The 18,769-nt window shown below is 38.7% G+C and overlaps 1 protein-coding gene across 25 annotated transcripts in view; it reads right to left on the bottom strand.

Moving 5' to 3' along the window:
* ZBTB20 (zinc finger and BTB domain containing 20) overlaps positions 1-18,769 on the bottom strand; it is a 730,245-nt gene that overhangs the window by 107,721 nt on the left and 603,755 nt on the right. Inside the window, exon 1 of one of the 25 annotated variants that reach the window (XM_015244474.3) lies at positions 3,352-3,585. The exons of the other annotated variants lie outside the window; for them this stretch is intronic. The gene's annotated coding sequence lies outside the window, so the exon portion shown is untranslated. Of the gene's footprint in view, positions 1-3,351; positions 3,586-18,769 lie in introns of those variants that run through there. 25 annotated transcript variants of the gene reach the window in all.

Here is an 18,769-nt window from a genome sequence, read left to right as displayed (position 1 = left end):
AAAAAAGTTTATTAAAGTGAAACTAGGAGTGCAGCTTTGAAGAAGTTGCTTCTACTTTTATTTCCCTCTCAAGTCAGCACAGGTGTTTCCTAACTTGTACTGCTGTGCATGCTGATGAGGGGGAGGGGTAAATTAAGGTGAGGAGTGGGCCACGGGCCGAGCAACAAGCGTTTGAGGATGGCCCAGCCTCATGTGTTAATGGATGTGTCTGAAAATGGACCCCCCAAAAAGCCTAGAATGCGGATTCTTTTTGGCAAATGATGAAACCAGGATACTGAAATAATTAAAGCTTTGTCCTTAAATAAAGCATCAGATCAACAGAACAAAAACAAAGATAAAAACTGCACACACATATGCATGCGTACACACTCTCTCTCACACACGCAGATACACAAAACTCGCGGGTGAGGGGAGAAGGAAATTAAATAAAAGAAAACAAACAGAGTCCTAACAGGCCATTCTCCAAAAAGGAATCTAAATAAAAAGTCATATGATATCTGATAGTGCAGGACACGTCGCCAAGAACTGGAGCGGATTGCCTACAGGAAGAAAGGGCCAGTGTATTCCAGCTCAAAGACCTTTTCTTTCCTCCTCCTCTATTTTTTTTCCCTTTTCTCCTCGACTGTGAATGTGTTACTCTCAGGTCAGATGTACGAAGCATCCCAGAATGACAGCTATCACCTTTCACTGCACTCCTGGCGGCACAACTGGCTGATGGGAGCTGCCTGAGTTTGGATCCAGAGGGGCTGGTGCAGCTTTCAGGACCAGCCTCTCCCCGTAGCCCCTCTGTCCCTGTCCTAGACCCCCTTGGTCACATCCAAAATAGACCAAAAAAAAAAAAAAAAAGCAAAGTGAAAAACAAAACAAAAAACAAAAATGCAAGCACAACAGCCCACAGCAACAAAAGAGTTCAGAGGGAAAAAAAAAAAATCAGAAACAAGCCCAAAAGGGGAGGGAAAAAAAAAAGCTCTTGCCTTCAACGTAAAACTTTTTAAAGACCGAGTTTCTTTTCTCATATTTTGTTGACTTTCTTTTTAAAGGTCTTTTTCTCCTCAAGCACTATTAAGAGCATTAAAAATCTCTACAAAAATACAGAAAAGTCTCAAGGCAATATAAGAATCTTCCTGAAGAAAACACATAACTCTAAGAAGTGAGTTACCCTAGAAAAATTTGGATTTGCCAAAATTTCCCCTAATTCTAACATCTTTCAGCGAGTTCAAGTGCAAACACTGGCCACCTAGCTCTTGTTTTTTCTCCGAGGGTCATTACTGAGACAACACATACACAGTAAGGTTTCCCCAAAAGACTCCTTGTTATCAAGTTACTTCAAACGTAAGGCGCTCACACCTCCCAGCCAGAAGGGTTTACTGACTAGACATCACTCTCTGCCTTGGTATGTATTACATCCTTAAGAAGCAGTTACATAAATGTATGCTAAAAATATGGAAAAATGTATATATCTATATTTTCCCTACAGTTTCCCTCCCCAGGGACAGGAATAGATTATATTTTTAGTGAATGAAAAAAAAAAAAGAAAAGAAAAGAAAAGAAGTTTCTGAATCTTGAAACAACTGTTGTAGCTGGTTTCCACTTAGTAAAATAGTTACCTGTAGTTAGGTACTGTACATAGTATATATTTAAGGATTTTTGTTTTGCTTGTGAATTCTCCCCCTTGTTCAGTTTTGTGTCTATTAAGTACCTTCAAAAGATTTCCAAATGACAATCAAAATATAAATGCATTAGGAGGAGAACTTTTAGAAAGAAAACAATTTCTTGAGTTTACAATTCAAGGAGGTTATTAGTATAAAGCTATAAATGTACAGCATATATAAAAGGTGGACTTGTTTACACAATTTGCAGATACAGTTCACATGATTTCTTTCTTCTTTTGTTGAAGCATTAATTTGAAAATGATAAGCATTCTGGAATGTTTGCTACCAACACAAATTCATGATGAAAATATACATGCATAGGCAAAAAATCAAATGGAGAGCACGCAAGGCTACGTGGCAATCCGAATCACAGAGAAATCTCTGTCTAGATTATATTTCGCTGGAACTAGTATATCACGGATGGGGCAGTAATCTCTCTGGGGGTTTTATCATTTTCGTCAAAAAATAAAATACAAATATCCACTCCCTTAGTACCTTTTCTTAATAACTGACAAGTGACACAAGTGGTACCTTTCAAACAGATGGATGCAAAAACTTGTGAGACCGAGTGAACTAACATACCCCATCGGTATTTCGGGAACCCGAATCTCATAATTAACTTTTTACCCAAGTGGCAAAAGTAGAAGATGTTCTCACCACTAAACCGATTACTTTATGGAGTCTTGTTCTCTCCTCCACAGGATTTTGGGGACCCAGAATGGGTAAAGAGCTGATAAGAGAGGATGCATCCTGAACAACTTTTATTGGGAGTAGAAAAAAATAGCATAGAGTGAGCATAAGAACAGTTGGATTTAGAAAGATGAAAAGATGAGAAAAGAGCAACATATCCAACTTAATTAGTCTTTTTCCTTTTTATTTTTCGTGTGTATCTATTGGGGTGATGGGGAGAAAAGATAACTGGATTTCCTTTGACTGTCTTTGTGTCTTTATAGAGTGAATGTTCTGTTCCTGTCTCTCTCTTTTTAGGCGAAAAACTAATAAAAATAGAAAAACATATATCAGACATTAAGCTCACCTCCCCCCCCACCCCTTTCCTTTGTAAAGAACTCTTTGTTCTCTAGTGAAAATGCTGAAAAATCCCCGGGCAGCTACTCCCTGAAACAAGTGCAAAACACTTAGAGGCTTTTGGGCTGGCTGGGAGCCAGGAACCCTCCCGCTGTCTGGTTAGAAGAGGAAAAAAAGAAGAGAGAGGGAGAGGGAGAGAGGGGAAGAGAGATGGGGGGGCAGAGAGAGAGAGAGAGAGGAAGAGAGAGAGAGGAAGAGAGAGAGAGGAAGAGAGAGAGAGAGAAAGAGAGAGAGAGAGAGAAATTGGAGCTTCCTTTAATAGACATAGGAAGCAGCGTTTTTTTTTTCCTTTTCTTTTTTTTCAAAACTGGCGGTCAAGCGTTAAGTAACTCCCGTCTAAATCCACCTGCTAGAAATGAACTTGGGTAACCCCCCAGGGGTGCACAAAGACAGGGAAGACAGTAACATACTCCATACTCTTTCCCACCCCCCGTTGTACTGCTTCCATTCTTTCTGCTCCCATACACAAATGCCCACAGATCTCACGCCACCCCCTTACCCCCCAACAACAAACACAGCGAAATACATGCTCCCTCAGTCTCCTTAAAAAAAAAAAAAAGGCTTTTCCATCTCGGTTGCGACACAGTGATAAGGGGTAGCGAACATCTCATACCTGGTGTGAATGCTAATCAGTCAGGAGTTCTCCTTTTCCCAAGACAGGGAACTGTTTCCTTCCAAATTTATTAGAACCTCCTCCACTGCCTCTTTGAAAAACCTTCTTTGTCACCCTCTCCCAAGTCCCGATACTTCTTTAAAAAAAAAATGGCTTCGGAGCTCCTTCTATTCTTGATATTGATTCTCTCTCTCTCCCCCCACCCCTCCTCCTCTCTCCTGTCTGTGTCTCTTCTGAGTGGTCTATTGATAAGTCCCTGGAGGCACTGGGTCAGCCTGCCCGTAGGAAACCAGACACAATGCACAAATCTCCGAGTGCCATTCTGCCATCAGCAAGCAGACCACGTTTAGGAGAGAGAGAGGGAAAAAAAACAGTAGAGCAAGAGACAGAGAGAGAGAGAGAGAGAGAGAGAGAGAGAGAGAGAGACCAACCGAGGGAGGGAGAGAGAGAGACCGGGAGAGAGGAAGAGAGGGGGGAGAGAGAGAGAGAGTGGGAGGGGGGGGGGGAGAGAGACAGAGGGAGAGAGAGAGACACGGAAGGAGAGAGAGAGTGTGAGAAAAAGACTGATTGGAACAGGAGGGAGGGAGAGAGAGAAAGGGAGAGGGAGAGAGAGCGCGAGAGGGAGAGCGACACTGCCAGTCAGGTTAATCATCCCTACTTTAATTAGCTGTTCGGCTTAGACATAAAACAATTGAATTTGAATGATCTGTCAGCAGGCTCGGCTGAACCAAAGGGGAAAAGCGAATATTACAAAAAGACTGTTGGTGTGTTCTGATAAGCAATACTGCTCGTACTGACAAATCCTCAAAGGGGGAACTATTAAAACTTACAACTAAACAAAAAGTGCAAATACAAATGGCACTAGATAGAGGTCTTTTTAAAAAATGGAGTTTTCTCCCCTAGTTTTATGAACGGTAGACATTTACGTGCAGGTGCCAACATATTAGGGTCTGCGTGTAATGTGTGAAAGTTTATTAACGACGGTCCAGGAGTGTAGCAGACAGATGCTGCAGAGAACAAGACAGGTACAGTCGGATGCCGAGTCTAGATCTTGGAGGGAGATGGATGCTTGAAGAAGAGGCACCGTGGCAAGAGATCAGCACAGACAAAGTCAGTGGGCAGACAGGCAGACAGGTTTTAGGCACGGCACGATCTCGTCTAAAAAGGCAAAAGTTCTGATGCAATAATAGGTGCAAAACAATCCATCCATCCTCCTCTCCCGGGAGCACTCCAAGGTACAGTTAAAATGGATTAATCTTTGTGACAAACAGAGCCGGCAAGGCAGACTATGGCAGACACCGAAGGCGATTCGCAGACCCAGAGAATACCAGAGCCGAGAAAAGCCACAGCGATCAATCCCTCCAACGCCCTAGTTTAGCAGATGAGGAAACTGAGGCCCAGAGACTCAGGCTAATAAATCACAAAGGCAACAGCAGTTTCGACACTGGAACCCAGAACCCCGGGATCCACCGTGCTCTTTCCATCATATCAGCTAACCTCCAGCTTTCTTTAAAGACTCTGGTCCAACAGGTATGGAAATCACCCTCATCTCTAGAATAACAAGATTCCTCCATCTATACAGTCAGTGCACAGACCTTCAGTTTTTAAAAATGCCTAAATAGAGAAGTGGAAATTCTTTTTTGTTGCTGTTCATTTTGAATTCTGGGGATGGGGATTTAAGTGCTTAATTCCTTCTCAGAGAAAAGCAGAATACATGAAGTTGCAGAGGCCTGGCCTCACCCAGGTACATAGCTGGTGCCACGCACCGAGCTAGCGAAGCCCAGCTGACGCATCCACAGAGACCTCTCCCAGAGTCTGCAATTCTCTTTGTGAATATTGCCTGCTACACAACACCGTGTAAAAAGATGTGGTTCTCTCATACTACTCATTTTTAAGATATAGGCACACTGTGGGTGAAAGAGATAGTCTTTCAGCTTACAGTGTCATTTTCAGACACTGAGGAGATTTTCTACCTGGAAGATTAGCTATGGACAATTTTTCCTATATATTTCAATTGAAATGAGCTACTAAAATATAAAGAGGAAACTGTGTTATCTGCCCATGTATTTGATGGTATCTTTTTGGACACATCTGATCATATGCAGTAAGGATCTCCCTCTTGACAGCAGATAATTGAATGTAAATTTTTTTTTTTAAGGGAGAAAGAGATGCTTGTGAAGAGAACAGCACCATTGGATGTTACTGGAGAGACTGTCTCTTGTCCTAAAATAAGAATCATGGTGTGTATATGAAAGCAAAAACTCTCAGTCATGCTTCAGCAACCACGTTGCTACTTAAGGTGAAAGGGGAAAACTGAAAGAGAGGTCAGGCACCTGAGAGTCCACTCAAAGGCAAGGAATCTGAGAGACGTCATGGCCAAGTCATTCAGTTTATTTGCACGCCATCCTCTTCAACAATGGCTGCTGTGACAGTGTCTAAAACACAGGGTCCACTGTCAATCAATTTAGGGAGAGGAGGAATCAGTGATTTTGACATTGGTAGATCCTCTCGCAGGTCTTAAAGATCCTGATAGGCAAGAACCCAGGGGAGCAGTGAAGTGCTGGGTGACCTGCGTGAAAAGGGAATGAGCTTTGGAGTAGAATAGACTTTTATAACAGTGTCTAAGTCACAGTTGCTCTCAGAACCTCAGTTTCCCTGTCTGTAAAAGGTGAGGATATTCATCCCATAAGGTGTTTTGAGGATGACATGAGCTATCATAGATAAAGTCCCTGGCTGGTCATCACATGGTAGTTATTACTGAGGAAGGCAGAGAATGAGGGTGTAAATAAACAAAACTGCATACTATAGATGTGCTGAGTGTGTTGTGTTCAAAGTATGCTCAAGACATGAATGCACATAGCAAAGCAAGGATCTAATAAACAGACTTGATTTGGAAAGGGTAAAGTTTAGTTCTGGAATCTAAGCTTCAAAGATTTTCTAAGGGGGGTTTCATCTCTTTGTTCCCAGACTTTGGTATATTTCCTGGCTAATAATAATAACAACCAGCATACCACTGAGCACCTGATTTGTGCCAAGCACTTTGCTAAGTAGTTAACGTTTTTGATCATAGAATATGAATTAGGTGCTACCTATGAATTAGGTGCTACCAGTCCTTATTTCATAGAAAAGCACAGAAGAGTTAGGTGACTTGCTCAAGAGCACACAGCTAATTAGTGTGGAGCTGGAGACGAAATCCAGGCAATCTGACTTTAAAGCCTGCGTCCTCAGCCATGATGCTGGACTAGCACTGGGCATATTCACTAAATATGTGTTAAATAAATGAGCAAATGCACAAAACACCAGTGTTTTGATTTCATTAAATAACCAGTGAAAATCCGTGCACCATCACTTGAGAGAATCTTGTGCTTGGATTATACAGTCTGTACCTCTTCTGTAGCTCACTCGGGGGCAGCCCCTCCTCAGAAGCCAGGCTGAGCCTTGTCCCTGCATGGTGTTGAAAATGGATGATGTGAAGATCGCTGGCTATGACCACCCAGGGCATTTAAATATCTGATGGCATTTTCAGCACTTTGAGGGTAGTGTTAGCACATGGGTTATTAATTGGCTTAATTCCAGTTCGGATAATTACATCGTGTCTCTTTAATTTTTCCCCGACTATGCCATTCTTCACTTCCTGTCACAAATGTGCTCTTTAAAAAAGCATATGAACACACACAAACATAGTTACATTTAAGGTTTGTATAATCATATAGGGGTTCTTTTTCTAAATGATTAGTGTATAGTAGCCATGTAATAAATTAATGAATGGGCAAAAGAATTAAAGTCATTGCAAAACAAAGATAACTAGTTGAAGCTAAGATTTTCATTTGGCACTGAAATAAACAGATTTTTAAACCATTTCCTTGGTGACAGGATTCCAATCATAATTTTTTTTTCTCATGGGCAGATATTTCAAGAGCTGATGACCTGCTCATGATAAGCTGATTTCCTTACACCACACAATTTCCAGCATAAAAAAAAATAGCAATGAAAACTGATCTTTTAAGGTAGAAAGTAAGACTAGGTATAGGATACTGAACTCATGGGTTTTAGAACGGTCATTAATCCAGCTATTAGACCCTGACTTATTTGGCAGGTTTTTCTTTGCCAAACGTACTACTAGCATAATTTTCAAATTAGAGAAGAAAAGAACATGGGGTCCCAATTTGATAAGCTTAGGAAAGTCTGACAGTCATAAACAGACACAACCCCTCTCCTTTTCCCAAAGAATTCTTAGCCTTTGAAATACTATGTCTACATGATACCAAAGAACATCTCCTGGAGGCAACCATTTTCGTCATGTGCACAAACAGTTAAATGCATCCAAGGCAGAGCATGGTTTATTTTGTCAGTCCTTTTCAGCGTATGTTTGTTCATACAAGTCACCAAATATAAGGAGCATAGAAAGTAAGGGAATAAAGGGTTAATTTATTTACTATGCATGAGAGTTTCAAGACCTTTGCTTCCTTAGCTTTTAGTTCGAAATTCCATGCATACTCTGCACATCATAACAAATGCTATAATTCAATGTATGCCATAATTTGATTTACTTTCAAGCACCTTTTCTGGTTCAGCTCTCAAAGCTTTCCTTCCTTTAAACTTCCACCAAATTTTCTTCATGACCCTCTGTAAATCACCATTTACCACTGGTGTTTGTGGGATAATGCTAATGCTGTAGAGAGATTTGTATCACACTATCCCACTTTCTTTTGAGAATCAGTGGTCAACTTTCATGCCCTTATCTGAGGGCAAGATAAATTAAAAAAAAAAAAAGAATAAAACTCGAGCACTTTCCTACCTCTTGGACCCCTGTAATAATGACAGTAGTCACTCAGTGACTGTCCTTTAGTTCGTCACTCATGCCTCTAGATGGGGATCTTTGGGACAAAGTCTTTATATTCTGCTTGTTAAACTTAATGTATTGTCCAGTGTCACACCTGCTCATGGCAGGTGGTAGATGATATCTTAGAAGAGCTGAAGGCAACAACTGTTAACTCTCTTATGTCTTCACATGCAATTGTAATTTATTTTCTCTGTGCCTCAAGTCTTCAGTGTGTAAAAGGGGTACATTTATTGCCCTAAGACTAGTGATGTGATGCACAGACTAAAGTAGTATTATTGGGTAGGAAAGTTAAGAATTAGTGAGGGAAAAGCACTTGTACTAAAGACTTTTACAGTCTCACCACTATTTTTAAAGCAAGAAGTCCTTGGATAACATATTCTAAATTCAAAAATTAAGTGAATTTTTAATTCGAAAGAAAAGTGGACAAAATTTATACTGAATATTAGAGATAGTGAGCAAGCTTTTGGTTTTAAATTTAAATATCATCTAGGAACAGCCTGATAGATATTATAAAAGCTTAGAATCTTAGACTTAGATGGTATTTAAGAGATTTTCCAGTTTTTTCAGTTTACAGAGAAGCCCTGAATGGCTGAGACATTTTATCTGGTAAGTCCTAGAACCCAATTCTTCTGTTTCTTGGTCTTCTGACCTCCTCAGCCACACTGGGCCAGATGGCTGCCACTCTCTTGCCATTCCTAGTCCTGGTTACCCCTCTTTTGGACGTATTTTATTAAAGATAAATTATGGTGCTGAGAAAGAGATTCTGTGTTCCTAATGTAGTCTAATAACAGGCCACAACAGGACTGCAGCAGGCCAAATAATGACTCTGAAAAAAGATATCCACATTCTAATCCCCAGAACCAGAATGTTGCTTTACATGGCAAAGAAGTCTTGTAGATGTGACCTAAACGTAATCACAAGGGTTCTTACAAGAGAGAGACAGGAGGGTCAGAGCTAGTAGTAAGATATGTGATGACAGAACAAGAGGTTGGAGTTATTGGAGTTATTTGTGGAAGAGGTCATGGGCCAAGGAGTCCAGATGGCCTCCAGAAGCTAGAAAAAACAAGGGAATCGGTTCTCCTCTAGAACTTCCAGAGGAACCAGCCCTACCATCAGCTACCTTGATCTGGACATTATTTCACAACACAGCTGAAATATTTCTTAGCTATTTTTTTCTTTTTAAGCAGATATATCACCTTGTTTCAAACTGAGCTTGTGACATAGACCTCTTACCAGTCTTCAGAAAAATAGGTCTAGCATAGGTCAAGAATGCATTTCTTCCTCTTTTGCCTCTAAGAACTTCCTCCTGTGATGACATGAAGTAATCTACCCAGAGATTTTTGGCTAATGGATCAGTTGCCTGTACATCCATCTAATCACATATTCCTATGTCCATTCTAACAGCAGCTCTTCATTGGTGGGTTGGCACACACCTCCAAGTTCATCTACAACAGTCAACGCTAGGTTCTAGTTAAAAGCAGACTGAAGGGTTCTGCTGTGTAATTCTTGGCTGTCAGAAGATCTAAACTTATTCTAAACAGTGAGGTGCTTTCTTGCTAGCTCCCACCCCACATCTGTTCCATTTTTTCCTAGTGGAGGTCAGAGATGGAGAAAAGCAGCAGTATAAGGCAACATCACACAAAACTTCCTTCTTAAGACTATCTTGCTTTAGTAGATCATTCCAGCTCATAAGTGCATAAATCTGTAGGACAGTGCTCCTAAAAGAGTGGTTCTTGGCAGGATCAGCATTGCCTAGAACTTTGTTAGAAAAAATCAAATCTTGGGCCCTACTCTTGACGTATTAACTCAGACACTGAGAGTTGAATACTGGAGTGCCTATGTTCTAGTAAGTCCTCTAGAGAATTCCAAAGCCTGGCTGAGAATCACAGGGCAGATCTGTGAGGCTCAGCAAGCCTAGTGAAGATCATGTTGGACTATGAGTATCACCTGATCACCTGGGTGTAATTTAATTGTGGCTCTGTCACTTGCCCATTCTGTGACCTTAGATCATGTCTTTGGTTTGTTTATCTCCTAAGGTACAAAATAGGAATGATAATATTATATTATTACATATATTATTATTACTATAATTGTTACCTTGTCTATGCAAAAGGCTAATATGGGACTTAATAAGATCATAAATATGAAAACACTTTATACTTTATAACTGCAGGATTATTATTATGGAAAAAACATTAACTTGGGTTGTGAGTGTCCTGGGACCAAGGCGTTGGGGATATCATCTTGATATTTCACATTAATTGAGGCTTTGAAGTAAGAACAGAAAAAAAAGTTCAAGAAGCTCAAATGTTAGGTCTAATTCTCCAAGCCAAAAAGAAGGCTGGATGTCTGTAGGCTTTTAAGGGAAATGATAATGAATGGAGGACCCACTGACATTATTATTATTAGTTTCTAGACTAGTTTCCAGGTGCTAATTTTTTTTGTTTGAAACTCTACCTTTCTGTTCTTCAGGTAGCAAAATTTAGTGGCAGTTTTGAATGCTATTTTGCCAATGAAAGCCTACGGCTTCGGAGATTCAGAGTCACACTTCTTTATAAGTTCCCAATGCCACTCAGTGTTGGTGAAGTGGCCCATGGTCTCTTTCATCTTCATACCATATTCTTAAGTAAGTAAGAAGGCTCCAGGAAGCCAACTCAAAGACAGCTAACTATATTCACAAATTTTTCAATGGAAAAGACATAAATCCTGGGAGGTGGGAGGGGTTGTCCAGATCAGGACTGAGAGCATTTTAGATACTGAAGTCCAACCTCTTAAGGAGCTGGGAAAAAAAAGACAAAAAAGACCCAAAACACTCACACAACCAGATAAGACACAACCATGATTTTCCTGGAAAATCACCAGGATTACTTACCAAGGGGGGAAAAAAACACCTTATTAAAGATAGCTAACCAAAAAAAAAAAAAAAAAGAGAGAGAGAGAGATAGCTAACCATCCCTTTTTCTTCTTGCATGAAATCACAGCAGGTAGTCTATGGCCTGAGGGCTCTTCCATCCTCTGACAGCTAAAACCTGCTGGTTGCATTCTGGCAACTCCTTGGTGCCTGGTGCCTCGCAGGACCATTGTGGTGTGGAAAAGATTCTGTTTGGGTTGTGGCTTCCTCTGAGCTAGTCGCAACGTGTTGCATCAGGGGAAGCAGCTGCACCTTTTAAGAGCTCTGTGTCCTTAAGCAAGTCATCTATGCTCTTGAACTCCATAGATTTTTCACTTGCAAAATGTGGATAATATGTGATTTAATAGTCTCAAAATTTGTTGAGATCACAAGTTGAGGATCAAAAGGGATGATGTATCCAAAATGCTTTGTAAACTAAAGAACCCATTTGCTTGGCATTATTGACGTCATTATTATTTACACATCAACAGAAGAGTAAAGGTATGTACGGAAATACTGCGCACGGCAGCCTGCACACTCTCAGACATTTAAGTTGTACATACCTCCATGGTTTTCCCCTGAACTTACATTAATCTCTTTGTCAGGTACCTAAGATAGTAAGTAAGGATGTTGCTTCCTTTAAGTCTCTATATGATCTTTGGGTTGATAATGGTTAGTTACACATTAAATAGATACTGCTACAGAATTTATTGTGGTTCTGTTCTGGCCAGCTCTACTTTGAACATATTCCCTAAATAAGAACAAATTCAGTGTTATAAAAGAAAAGAAAACATCGCATCCGAAGCTGGTATTGAGGAGTGAAAATATCTTCAAAGGCTATTCCTTGGTTGCTCAACATCAAACATCCACTTAGAGATGTCTATTAGTTCAACAAGCTGTCCTGAAGGAAAACCTGTAGCAAAGCTACTGGGTGTTCAACATTTAAAAGGACAGGAACATGTATTCTGCCACAATGCACATTATTATTGCTTGAATTGCTCAAACTTTGTTTAAACAAATCTATAAGTCGAGTTCATATGAACAGCCCATGCATTTTTGCCATTCAGTAGCTATAAGAATATATGGTACCTGATCAATGAGTCCTTCCAATGGAAGGGAAATTAACTGCTATATTTTAACATAAATCATTAATGTAATCGTGCAAAGAACATATCTAAATATCTAGAACTCTTATTTAAATCTTTAATTGTTATACACAATCCCATCTTTTCTATTTAGCATCCTTAACTAGACTGTATGCTCCCTGAGGATAAACACTGACACACTTTTCTGAATATCTCACTGGCTCCAGCACAGTGGTTTACACATAGCATTTGCTTCCAAAATATCTGCTTTTTAATTGGATTCACTTCTTGTTGGCTTTTCTTGGGGGCAATTAAGCCACATAAAGTGCCCCGTAGATAAAGGCATCATTATCACTGAGGTGAAAGTTGCAATTCTTAATTTTTTAAAAATTATGCATTGGGCCACTTATTTTTCCCATGTGACACTTAACCTGACTAATTATAGAAGTGAATAGAAAAACATGATTCTGTTAAAAAGCTCACTTTACATGCAACATTTTTAGGAATTCAGCTAATATGTCAAGCAGAGTCATTCTGCACAATAGTGGTGATGGTGCATACGCACTTTAGCTCTGACGGCAAATATTTTAAATTAAGGCAAGCTAGCCATAAAATTACATACACATAAATATGCACTCACTCACAAACACACATTTGCACGTCTTTAAACTTGAATTAATGCAAAGAAGAGATATATTCTTTTGTTCTAGTGGAATACAAATGATGAAGACTAATAAATGAATAAGTAAAGCGCTGGGTAACCAAATCAATGTCTGCTCAATTCTGGTCAAGGAGGTGAAGTGAGGTTTCCCTTTGAGTCAGAGAATGTAGTGGATAAAAGGGACGTGAATAGCTGGGGGGATTTCCTGAGGCCATTGCAGACCAGCTCACACACTGTTAAGAGGCTCGTTTTTATGAGACTTTCGGTTGCATTTGTAACGCTTGCTCTAGGTCCCCTAGAGCATTAAGTGCACATCACAGCACTGTGACTACAGGACTAAATGTGAGAGGATACATTCCGAGGTTCTTTATCTTTCAGATCCAGAAAGATATGTAGATATTTTTAAGACCATTTCCCCCCACCTTTGTTTTCCCTCCCTCCCCCCAAACACCCCTCCACAAAACTCCTTTCAAATAGGACTACTATGTGGAAAGGACTTTTTGTTTTCAGTAAAAATCTAAAGTCTTGGACTTAAAAAAAAATGACCAACTTAAAAACCTGTGGATTAGTACAGTTGATTCTTTCTATAGGTAGAATATATTTCATTTAAAAAGAATCCCAGCAAAACTTGGTCTGACTGGTAAGTTTGTTCTAGATTAAGGATTTAGCCACAGTTTGATAAGTATTTGTTGGTTTGGTGCTTATTAATTGGTACATATTTTAACATTTCACCACTACCTTAAGTTATTAATAATTTGAAATTATTAGCCAGTACTACCACTGTTTATTTTATTTTATTCTTTTGAACAGTGCCACCCATTTCCTTCAAGTTTGGTTCAAAACAAAAAGTCTGGAATTTAATTTGTCAGGAAAACAACTGTGAAGTTCAGAAAAAGAATAGGAATCACCAAAACAATGAGATCAATCTTAAAATCACTAGGGAAAACAAAAGCTTTCTTAATCCTCAAAGCAAATGTAGAAGTAGGCATTCTGGTTTTGATGATGACGACGCTGAGGCTCAGAGAGGTTAAGCAACCTCCCCTGGGTGCAGAGTTGAGAGGTGGCAGTGCTGTGGGTCACACCCTGGTCTGTCTGACAAAGCCTGTTCTATTTTCTTTTACACTGTTTACACTCTCCATTCCCCAGAAGGTCTCTGGCTATCCGGGAATTTCTTTGGGATCTGCCATCAGATTCATGGGATGACAAAACAATTACAATTATAAAAATTGGTGAATGTATATGTATTATGTATTGAGTATACACATAAATGCTTACTATACATATGGTTATACATATACTATATACGCCATCTATATGAATACTCAATAATAGTCAACTCTGGGCCCTTACAGTTTGCCAGATATTATGCTAAGTACTTTATTATTTAGTTTTCTATTATTTACTGTTTAGTACTATTTACTGAGTTCTTGTAACACCTCTGTGAGGTAGAAATTATTATTATCATCCAGTTTTACAGATGGGAAAAGTAAGGCCTACAACTAGAAAGTGGCACAGCCCAAGTTTCCTTCCATTACTCTACCCTTCTCATGGACCCTTTCCTATTTGTTACTCCCTTGGAACAACAGAGTACAAGAGGAACATAACTGACCTCTGGCCCATTCCTCTAAGACTTTGCTCCCTCTTAGGAAATAAAGTAGATCTTGGTAGGTGGGAGTAACTGAACTATTAACAAGTCAATAGTTTACTTGCTAGGGAACAAAAAGACACAACTTAGAGGACAATTTCTATTGGTAGAAGAGAAAGCCCCAAAGCAAGATATTATGGTCTGGAAAACAGGGGCCACACTTTGGGTAGGTGGACTTTCTGGGTCTTTCAAATCATAGCACATGTACAACCATTGGTAAATAAACCAAATTTAATTCAATATATACTTAATGATCACCTGCTATAAATAAAGGATTCTGCTAGAACCTGAGCTCCAGAAAATAGCTACAAAGATGAGAAAGACACCATAAACCTAATGTTTAGAAATCAGGAGAAAATAAACACCACATAACTAAAATACGATGTAAAATAAGTCCAATGCCAAAAAGGGTTGCTAACAAAATTCTGTAGGTTCAGTGGGCTGAGGAATATCATTTGATGACGGACACTGAAAAAAGTTACCTGAGTTACCTGAAAAAAGTTTGGGATGAACTTTGGAATATGGGAGAAGTTCCAGCTGTTAGAATTTGGAGAGATGAGTTTAAGCAAGGAGTACAGAATGAATAAAAACATGAGGACAGGAAAGCACCAAGTGTATTGGGTTTGATTTGATTGGCTTCTAGAGTACTCTAGAAAGATAGCAGCAGGAGTTTGAGATGATCTGGGTGGCACATCCAGGTGGGAATGAATAGTGGCAGTTGGAAACCTATGTCTGTGGTACCAGAGTCTACAGGCCAAGACGAGACATTCAGATCTTCAGGAAGGCATCTGAATGTCTGATTGCAGCTAAAATTGCTGCTAGACTTCAAGAACGCAGTGAGGGAAGAAAGAAAGGCAAACTGACATTTTGTGGGCAGATGAAGGAAGAATAGATGAAGGAGCCAGAAGGAACACTCCGATGAACAGGAGAATCATGAAAACAAGATGTTATGGAGCCCAAAGGTAAAGAATGTGCTAGAGAAAGGGAAAGAGATGGTCCAAAAGGTCAAATCAGTAATAGTGAAGCTCGTACTGCCTGGAGGAAGAGGCATTTTTAGGATCTGGAGTCTTTCTTCATCACTGAACTCATCTTGAAGATCATCGCTCATCCCTCTCTGTTCTTTCCCTAAACTCATACATCACTCAACCATACACATAAACAAACTTTTTTCTTCTGGGAAAAATTTATGGAATTATTAACTCAGGAGCACCCAATCTATGTCTGGAAGTTTTATGAATAAAGTTAAAATTTTCTTGCTTAATCTTTATTTAAAAGATGATTGGCTTCTGATGCACAGGTCAATTGCTTTTTGGTGGAAGTGGAAATTTATTCATATTTTATTTAACAAATACTTTTAGAGATCTTCCTATCTGCCAGGCATTGTGCTAAATACTGGGATCAGAATAATTTCTATAAATCCTTAGATGGCTTTTACCTGTTAGTTTTGTTTTTTTTTTTAAACCGGTGAGTTTTGCTTCCTATGGTTGGCACAAAGTTGATGCCTTTGTAATGATAAGTTTCTGTTCCAGCTCCTGAGAGTTTCTGTATTCAGATTATTAAGTACCTATTTATGTGTAATTTCTCTGTTCCAAGAAGCTTTTACGATGTTTTGGATAATTTTCAGTATCAGCAAAGGGTGATATAGAAGAACAAACCAACTCCGGGTCAACACAGGAACCGGTTCTCTTGCTTTGCCAAGGTGGTAGTCTAGTATGTGGGCCAGCAAGAACACCTTTTCAAGTATTTAAAACAACTATGAAAATCTAATTCTTAATTGTATCCTCTAAAGAATAAAGACAAGAAAATAATCAGCTTTGGATAACTGAAAAATAGCTTCAGGTTATGTTCCGATGGTTGGGTAAAAATGAAGTAAGGAAACCATATGGAAGGGCATCTACAAAAGATACCCTTGGGGCATATTTATTAAATTATTTGTATAAAATTTTTGTAGGTGTATATATTTTAAAAATCCCCTCACATCACTTTAGCCTTTTTCCTATATGTATAAATATTTTTTCTCCCACAAAATAGGAGTCCTGCTATACACATCGTTTTGTAGCCTGCATTCTTTCAAGACATATATTTTTAAGCCCTGTATAGTATTCCATTCTATAGATGTATCAACATACTTTTAAGTGATTCCCTATTTTTGGACATTTTGATTGCATTCTAATTTTTGTCATTTTTAATAATGTTTGGTTGAGCACCACCATGCATAGCCTTTGCAATGCTATTATTTATTGGAAAGAAATTTTTGGAAGTTTTAAAACTTAACACTATAAGCATAGAAAGCAAGGAAACAATATGTATACTGTAAGCAAAGAAAGAAAAGTCATGTGCCTCTAGGAGTCAGGGTGATAGAGTAAATGAGTACAGTGGGTGTGGCCTAAAATGTGGAGTTATAGGTACTCTGTCTAAGTGGAGAAGATATGGCTTGTCCGAAGGCAACAGCTACTACTCAGTTCCAAACTGGTCCCATGCAAAAATGCAGGTCTAATATTCCAGTCTCCACATTTTTAAGAGAAGCAGGAAAAACTGGATTTTTGTGGATGAGCTCTCAATCTTTAAAGGTTGGCTCAAACTCTCAAATTATTACATACTATATGGGCAAAAATTTTCTTTCTATAGGCTAGTTCATTGCAACTCACAGGTCACTGGTTTGTAAACTTCAAATTAAAGAAAAGGAAGAATGGTGTTGGAAAATTTATTTCTAGGCAGTGTTAAGCAAACAAAGTTTGCTTCATGTTTTGCCAGTAACAAGAGATGCAGTGTGGAGAAACTGAACCTGAATATGCAAATCTGGGAAGATAGGTAAACACTGCTTCCCATTTAATCATCCATGAAAGATTAACTAGAAGAAGCTTCTAAAATGTTTCAAACTTCTCAAAAAACCATGCTTTAATTAAGTAAAACTTTAATCCAGTGCACTGTGTGATGACATCTAATGATCATTTCCCTTCATTTTCCATCTGAACAAACATTTCCTATTAACATCCACCTGCACTACTTCCTTTTGAAAAGAGGAGGTGGTATTTGGCTATTCCTTGGTTCTGATTCATGAGAATTCAGCCCAAGACCAAGATTTCTGTTCTTAACAGATTTTGGTTTTTAAATCTGTAGAACACAATGTTTCCCTGGGCTGAGTTCTAGCATGCCAAGTTTTGGCTGGCCACAGACTTTGACATCTGAGTGAAAAATCTTTCAACAATGGCATTTAAACTGAAGAATCAACAGACCTTTAATTATAGCACTGCTTGTAATCTCCCCATCTTCCCCCTCTTTTATCATGATGTTCAAATTGCCTAAAATCACTAACTGCATGGACAGCATGTTATTTCATTTGCCATTGGAAATATCATAATTTGGAAACTTGGTGGCTTGAGATTGTGTATTAATTTTTGAAAGATCAGTATTTTTTTATTCACTATAAATTAAAGAGGCATATGGAACAAAGTTCAAAATTACTGATTCATTAGAAATAGCAAACAAAAAACACTCGGCATACAATGTTTCAGTTTATCTGAAATGTTCCAGATTTATTTAGATAAGAGTAATATTTCTCCTTGGAAATTAGGCATTAAATATATTGAAATATGGAGTCTCCTTTTGGTGAGGTTTCACTAATGCCTCTGTATTTTTCCGTAAAATGTTAAGTGATCATTTTTTACGGCTTTTAAAAAATGACACAGCCTCAGATTAACCTATATTTCTCTTACATAATAACAAAAGACACTTCTAAACTGCTAAAGTACATTAGGAATCTTTTGAAAACTTCTTTTTTAGAAATCAGTGCTGAAAAAGCACTTAGTTTATATCCAGTCTGTCTATCTGGACATACTTAATGGGCAAATTGGGTTTAAAAATCTAAATGTGGAAAATGTTTATTTCCATGTTCTATAGTAGCTAGATAGTTTTTATTTGTCTTTAAATATAGAGCTTTGTTATATGTAGAAGGTGGGCAAAATTTCAGCTTCTTTTCATCTCACAGAAGAATCTGGCTCTAGATTTCCAGGAAATGCATTTATTTAGACCAAAAAATATGCCAGGTTTTATACATAATTTCTATTCTTTATAATATGTCTGCAAGATAGGGTCATTAATCTTGGTCGAATTATTTGATTTATCTGAGCCTCAGTTTCCTTATCCGTAACAAATTAATCATAGGGCATTTTGAGTCTTTTTGTCCATGGATTTTAGGTGGTGGAGTTGGATATAACCCCAGATCTGACTTGAAAGCCTCTGCTTTCTCTTTTGGGAGAGAGAAAAATATCCTGAAATGTGGACAACTGTTTCC

The sequence above is a fragment of the Vicugna pacos genome, chromosome 1 (assembly GCF_048564905.1).
Source record: "Vicugna pacos chromosome 1, VicPac4, whole genome shotgun sequence".
NCBI classification, from domain to species: Eukaryota; Metazoa; Chordata; class Mammalia; order Artiodactyla; family Camelidae; genus Vicugna; species Vicugna pacos.
The sequence above is the reverse complement of the archived record's forward strand: the minus strand, read 5'-3'. Positions and strand labels throughout refer to the sequence as shown.